The following is a 6,948-nucleotide window of genomic DNA, read 5'->3' as shown; positions in this document are numbered from 1 at the left end:
GCTCCATAGCCGCGCTAAGGCTAGTTTCATCGGCTGAAGCCACCATGTTCTTTAGACTGAACTGTCGCGCTTCTCGTTGCGTCACACCTCAACCCGCCTCAAAGCCAACGCTGATTGGACGTTCGTTTGGTGAACGGCTCCAAATTTTCTTTAACGGAAAGTAGCCAGACTGATCTGCGAGTGAAACCTTGAAAGTTCGCAAGTGTCAGGCAAGAGAAACTGCAGCATCAAATGTGTTTTTTCTTATAGCTTCCTTTCATCAGGAGCTCAGACAACATGGTTCTGGTGAATAGTGTCAAATCTGCACACATATAGGAGAATCCCCACTAGATAGGTCTCTCTTTTTCCCCCCGCAGAGATTCCCCTTGTTTAGGCTCTCAGAATTTCCCTAGACCGCTGGATTCTCCCCAGCTGGGAGTCCCCTTAGTTTGTCCCTCTGAGTTCAATGTTTGTCTCTCTGCATTCTTCAATAAACTGGTTAACTTTTACCCTGCCTCTGTGCGGTGTTCTGCATGAGGGCAAATTTTAGGACCCCATCATGACATGTATATGTCCACTTCCGTCTCCTTGAGCCCCAGTGGGCCTCAGCAGATGGTCGCTCACACTGAGCCTGGTTCTGCTGCAGGTTTCTTCCTGTTAAAAGGGAGTTTTCCACTCCACTGTCACTACAAGCATGCTTAGTGTGAGGGATTGCCATAGAGTCAATGAGTTGATGCAATCAGCTGGTTTTCCTTAGATAGAAAACGATAACCTTATGGTCTGGTTGAATCTTGTTGAATTGTAAAGTAGCTCTAGTTGACGTGTGTTGAGAATTGGAGCAATATAAATAAACTGAATTTAAATTAATTGAATTGAATCTGTAGCAGTAAATTGTTACTTGTGTTATTATGGTATTATTTTCTTTATCACAAATAGATGTTTAGAAAAAAATGTTTCAGTAAGAATCTTGTTCTTGTGCATCTATGTTTACTATGGGTCATTTGTTTTTTTCCTACCCTTATGTAACACAAGGGAAGGAATGATTGAGGCTACAAAAATGGCAACAACTGCTCTTAAGGATCCTGAGTAAATACCTAGTTGTTTTACACAAATATCTTAAGGAAAACAATATTCAATGTATGCAATTGCAATGAACAAAACCTAAACTAATTAAAGCAGGGAGGATAAAAATTACGTAATCTAAATACAAAGCAAACAGCAGGTACAGTTTCCATGACCTCATTTCACACAGTAACTCAAAGTAAGACCGGTTTTCTTTGATAAGTAACATTGCTTTTGACAAAATGCCAAACACAATGGAATCATTCCTTGTTCAAATCCTTAAAATTAGATATCTTCTTTTATATAGAAGAAATATGCAGCTAAATAAGCACAATCCTGCTGTAATACGGAACAATATGACTCTAAGACATCTTGTACACTGCTCTTTTGCAGATGATATTGTCTTTTTTGTGTGATTACACCTTAGTTTTAGAGGCAGATTTTAAGAAGCAGGATTTGGGCATTTCCCGGCTACTGTGCCCCGCCTTATCCCACAAACCCCCATTCCATCCCGCCATGGAGCCTCTCACGAATACCAGCATGGATGAGCTTGTCCTGCCACTGAACCCGTCCCACCTCACTGGTGACACACATACACACAATAATATGCACCCACCCTTATCGCCACCATCTTGTGCAGAAGTCTTTGCTTCCTGCTTTGCTCAGACAGAGATTCCTACTACTGTGCACTTGTAGACCACAGGCATACAAGGCACAGGCGTACCACAATTTGCCACAAAACAGGACTGGTCTTATCTCATTTTTTTTTTAGATTCAATCACACATAACTTCATGTGTACCCACATTTTTGTCCACAAAACTTCTGACAGAGATGTACACTCACTTGTTCTGTGGTATTCAATGATGGTGGGGGTGCTGTGTGTGGGTTCTGTTCAGGATTTTGGGGGAGATCCCTATCTGGACCCTACGGGTAGAGTAAAGCAGAAAAATGATGGAGAAAGGGAACTAGACAGATGAACGGCGAAGGGGCGTGGGGAGTTCATAGATGGTAGCAGAGGTGTTTTATCTTCAAAATTTACGTTTATCTTGTTGGTATGGTTGCAATAGATCTCTGAAAACATCAAAAAACAGAACAAAAACTCACAAGTCGCTTCTTGTTTTGTTGCTGTTTACAGCTGTGTTGCTGCCTTACCCACACCAACACACTCATCTGTTAAACAGGATTGTACTTCACATATTTGCCAATTTCTCGGAATACAAGTCATTTCCGTGTCAGTAAAGATTTACAAAGCAAAGATCACAAAAAAATTCATTGACTCAGAATGATTTCAGCCTGCTTAAGCAAATCTTGTTCCATTCACTTCAGCTTTAGCATTATCTCAGCATTATCTCATCAACATCACAATCTTATTATTGTCTCATATGACATTCATCTGCCACGAATAAGCTATAAGTCTTACATAAGAAGCTACAAAGGCACTCCTCAAAGTTGAACAATCTTCAGGCTTATCTTGAAGGAATCACATTGTACACTCTTTCCAAATCAATGTTGACTTGCTAGAGCATTTTGTTTTCAGTACCTTGGTGCGGACAACACTTTCTCGCCTTAAGGGGTGTTATTACTCCTCTTGCCCAGCCCAGTACACAAATGGACCAAATGTTTGTAAAAATGCATTACAAAATAACGTTGTAACGCAGCTATTTTCTCTGTTATGCCCTTAGGTTACTTACTTATGTCAGGATAATAGAACTTATCAATCGACATTTCATAATAGCACACCCACTGCTGCAGGAGAACTGCTGTCTCTTCTTGCTCAGAGGGAAGACCAGCACATGTTGCTGATGGTGTAATATTGTGGCACTGGGGCTGGCCTATTTGTCCACTCTGCACTCCTGCTCAGCTTCACCTCACCTGCAATCAGCCCTTAACTGGTTTCACCTGTTTCCACCTGCTTTTAAGCCCCATTCAGATTAGCTACCTGTGCCAGATCGTCTTGAACCTACCGGTGAGAACCTTCCAGCCTTCCTTTTGCAAACCTGTCTGCCTGCCTGTTGCCCGATCTGATCTGCTTTCTGTTACCGAGCCTGCCTGTCCCTGTTCTACCTCTGCCTGCCTGCCTGGCACCCTGATTGGATCTGTCTCTGGATTTTGGACTCTGTTTACGGACCTGGATTGGAACTGGACCTCCCCTCCTGGATCTCCCTGCCTGTACTGCTGCTGGATCTGCCACACTGTTGCTGAGCCTGGACCCCTCTGGATCACGTCTCTGGAAAGCCCCACTGAATAAACTTCTGTCAACCTGACAGCTGCCTACGGGCTCGTGCCCCAGCAAACCCTGTCTGCAACCGGACTTCAGTTCTTAACTTAGGTAATTGCCTCTAACCGGCTCTTAATGCTCTGGACCTCCCGAGTCAGGGGCTCCCGTTATGCTTCCCTGTTCATTTCTCAAATAAAATCTGTAAAAGTCACTGATCTGTCTTGGTTGTATCTTGGGTCCGATTCCCGTACATTACAGATGGACGCAGTTTGTGGTGTACTTGCCACAGTTCGTATCACTCCTACCTCTGCTTATGGAAAAACTATGCTAGGTATATGGCTTACCTGTAATAAGTTACCTTAAAACACACTTACCTAATGTACTTGACAAGAAAATTCTTTCCATCCTAGTGTAAAACTTTCGAATGTGCAGTGTCCTGTAAAGGGTCGTACTTGATAAAAAAATTCCACAGAAATCAGACAAACACACACTTGAAACAGGTTATTTTGCAGCCTTGCTTGGGGCAGGCCACTGAAAATAATGGGTTTCAGAGTGCAGAGGGGTGATCACCACGTCCTTGAGACAAACAAGAGAGAATCTCTGCAAGAGCAAAAGGCACTGAGAATTCAGGAATCATCCATGTAAAAAGCTCAGGTCTAAAACATAAAATACTTTTTTTTTTTTACCTCTGTATTTTCCGCACAAATCAGTGTTTTGAACGTAAAAAAAAAAAAAGAACTCACTACTGTTCTGTGTAGGCTACTAATTTCATTGTTGAGGAGCTTCAGCGGCAGTACCGTCATCGCAGAGATATCAGATTTGGGGCTACAACTGCAAAATCGACGTATACCAAAAACCAAAGAAATGTATATGAGGATATCACACCAGTATATTTACATGAAGGCCAACAACAAAAAACAACATTATAAAATGCTCTGAAAAGTGCTTTAAATCAGTCATCTATCTTAATCCATGCTGGGTCAGATCCTGATGTTTGAAAAAGAAGGCAGGGAAAGCAGAATAAAGCTTTCGCCTTGCTGCATACAGTTAGCCAAGCCTTGCTGCTAAGTAATTCTCTAAACCTGTCAATCAGTTGCACTTTATAACAGACGACTGTGACATCAGCGCTGTGGCAGGAAGTAGTGTGCAAGTAAAGTTGCTTTCAGCTCTGAGTGCAGGAGAGCTGCACCACAGAATGCTCCTATTTTTGGCATTAAAGAGGAGCTACTGGGCATGGACAATGTTTAACCAAAGTCTGTGGGCTACGATTTTTGCGCCCCAGGGTAGAAATACATCACCAATCCGACAACGAGCGAAATAGCTTTACTCATCATTAAAGATTAAATATTTCTCTTGCACCTCTAGACAATATATTAATATGTTTCAAAATTTTTAATTTTATAATTCAAATTTTTTCTGTCTTCATGTAGTTCATTGGGTAAGTAGGGACGCACCCTTGCGGCCTTTAGTTGCCACTGCTTACATGTTAGCCAAACCAATTTTTAAAGGGACAACTAGACCTTTTCATAAACAAAATGTTACCCAGGACATATCTGACTCAATAACCATGTCAATTACGATAACTATTTTCAACAATTTAAGACGAAATTATTCACATACTTGTATTATGTTAAACTGCCCCTGCGATATTCACCAATGTTCGTCACCATTTCCCTTAATTTCTCTGAGCACGGAGCAATTGGCTTGCTTGGACTTGCAATGAATCATGGGAAACCCAATGCTACGGAGGATATAACGGATATGTTTTACCACCCGGGCGAAAAGAAGGTTGCATTTGTCGGACGCATATGAAGGAGTCTTTGAAACCGCAGTACATTGTTGTGTGGATGCCCAATTCCTTTCCTGGGTTGTTTACATAAATGCATCACGGCGTCATCAACAGGCCTGGCATAATTTGATCCCCTTTCCAGGCATATTAAGTATGTTTAATTGCAGTAGAAATTTTGGTTGCATTGTGTCTTTTACTCTTGGGCAATCTCTCAGGCAAACTATACATGCAGCTATTTTCTGTTTTAGAATAGGTAATTGTAAAGTAGCTCCATAGGTGGCTCTATCTAGGCAGGAAACAGTTAAGCAACTGAGCTCTTGGACAGTTCCCTTGTCAAGGGGATGAAAGAGAGCACATCCAGTTAGTCACAGTAAAAACTGAGCCCATGGCTATGTCTAGATGAGAAATAGGACTAAGCACTGAGAAACAGACCCAAGACTATCATCATGAGAGTTGTTGATGGTAGCTGACCAGCTGATATTTCTCTCCAGGATTATGTCACAGCCAAACAGCAAAAAAGACCAGATAAAGCTAATATGACGAGAAGAAAACAGAGACTAAGAAATAATGCAGAATTGGAGAATCGGTCTCCGCCAGTCACGTGACATTTGTTGCTAAGACGCCATTTTAGGTGGAAAAGGTGTAGTGTAAACAACCGCAGCATAGCTAAAGGAAGGACTAAAGGCCCGTTTACATAGCAGCCTGTCCAAGATAAGTCATTACAGTTAACATAAGCCTGAAAATCGGTCTCTGCCAGTCACGTGACATTTGTTGCTAAGACGCCATTTTACACTACAATTGATAATTGACGTCACTTGGCGGAGACCGATAGAGATAGAGAAAAGTGGCCCCTTTTTGGTCCTCAAGCATTCTAAGCCTATAGCAGCATAACTACCGAGATAACTATAGCTCAGGATAACCTGAACCACTCTTACTATATGCTTTATCAATAAAAAAGACAGATTGAAACTGGTAGTGCCCTGCCACAGACTGACGACCTGTCCAGGGTGTACCCTGCTTCTTGCCCACAGAGAGCTGGACATAGGCACCAGCACCCCTCGCGACCCCAGCAGGGATAAGTGTGTTCGAAAATGGATGGACGGACAGACGGATGGACGGACGGATGGAAGGATTGATGGGTGGATGGATGAACAGATGGATGGACTGGTAGTTTTTTCCATAGGAAACCTGAGAACTAAAAGATCTGCCTCCCATTCTTCTTTTAGAAATTCTAGGAACCACTAGTAAACCTGCTCTGTTAGGAATATAAGAAAAAAATCTCATCTCTGATATAAGATTATATAGAGCTTTATGCAGGAGAATGAGGATTTCATTTTTTTTTCTGGATGCAACAGGAAATCAGTGAAGAGAAGCTAACTATATACAGAAAAAAAAAAAACGTTCATACCTGTAAGCTAACAAAAGAAAACAATAAAAATAAGAGTAAAATTTGATTGAAATGCAGTTTTAAAATCCTTAAAGCATTTACAGTTGATTTAATTCAATTGAATTTGACTTTATATCACATATAGAAAAACTAAACATGGTAATTTATTGAGTATAGTTACTGCACTTGGGAGGAAGATCTAAAGTTCTTTGTCCCAAGCGACTTTTTATAAAAGGTAGGCTTTGGAAAAAAAATCGGATCATTCTGTCTTCTCCAGAAAAAACAGATAAAGCTCAGTTAGCCTGAACTCTGCCCAGAGGCTGTGAGTCTAGCTAATAAGTGATTGTTGATATTTTCCTTAATCTGTTTAACAGAAAGAATAAACATGGACTAACCTTTTAATTGAGTGATGACATGACAGCGATGGAAAGCTTGTTAAGTCTTTGGGGTTGAGCCAAAAAAGACTGTTCTATGTTCTCTCGCTTCATTTTCCTGCATCTGCCTGGTTCCTG

This window comes from Cyprinodon variegatus, unplaced genomic scaffold, assembly GCF_000732505.1.
Source record: "Cyprinodon variegatus isolate N-32 unplaced genomic scaffold, C_variegatus-1.0 Scaffold58, whole genome shotgun sequence".
Classification (NCBI taxonomy): Eukaryota; Metazoa; Chordata; class Actinopteri; order Cyprinodontiformes; family Cyprinodontidae; genus Cyprinodon; species Cyprinodon variegatus.
Note: the sequence above shows the minus strand (reverse complement) of the source record.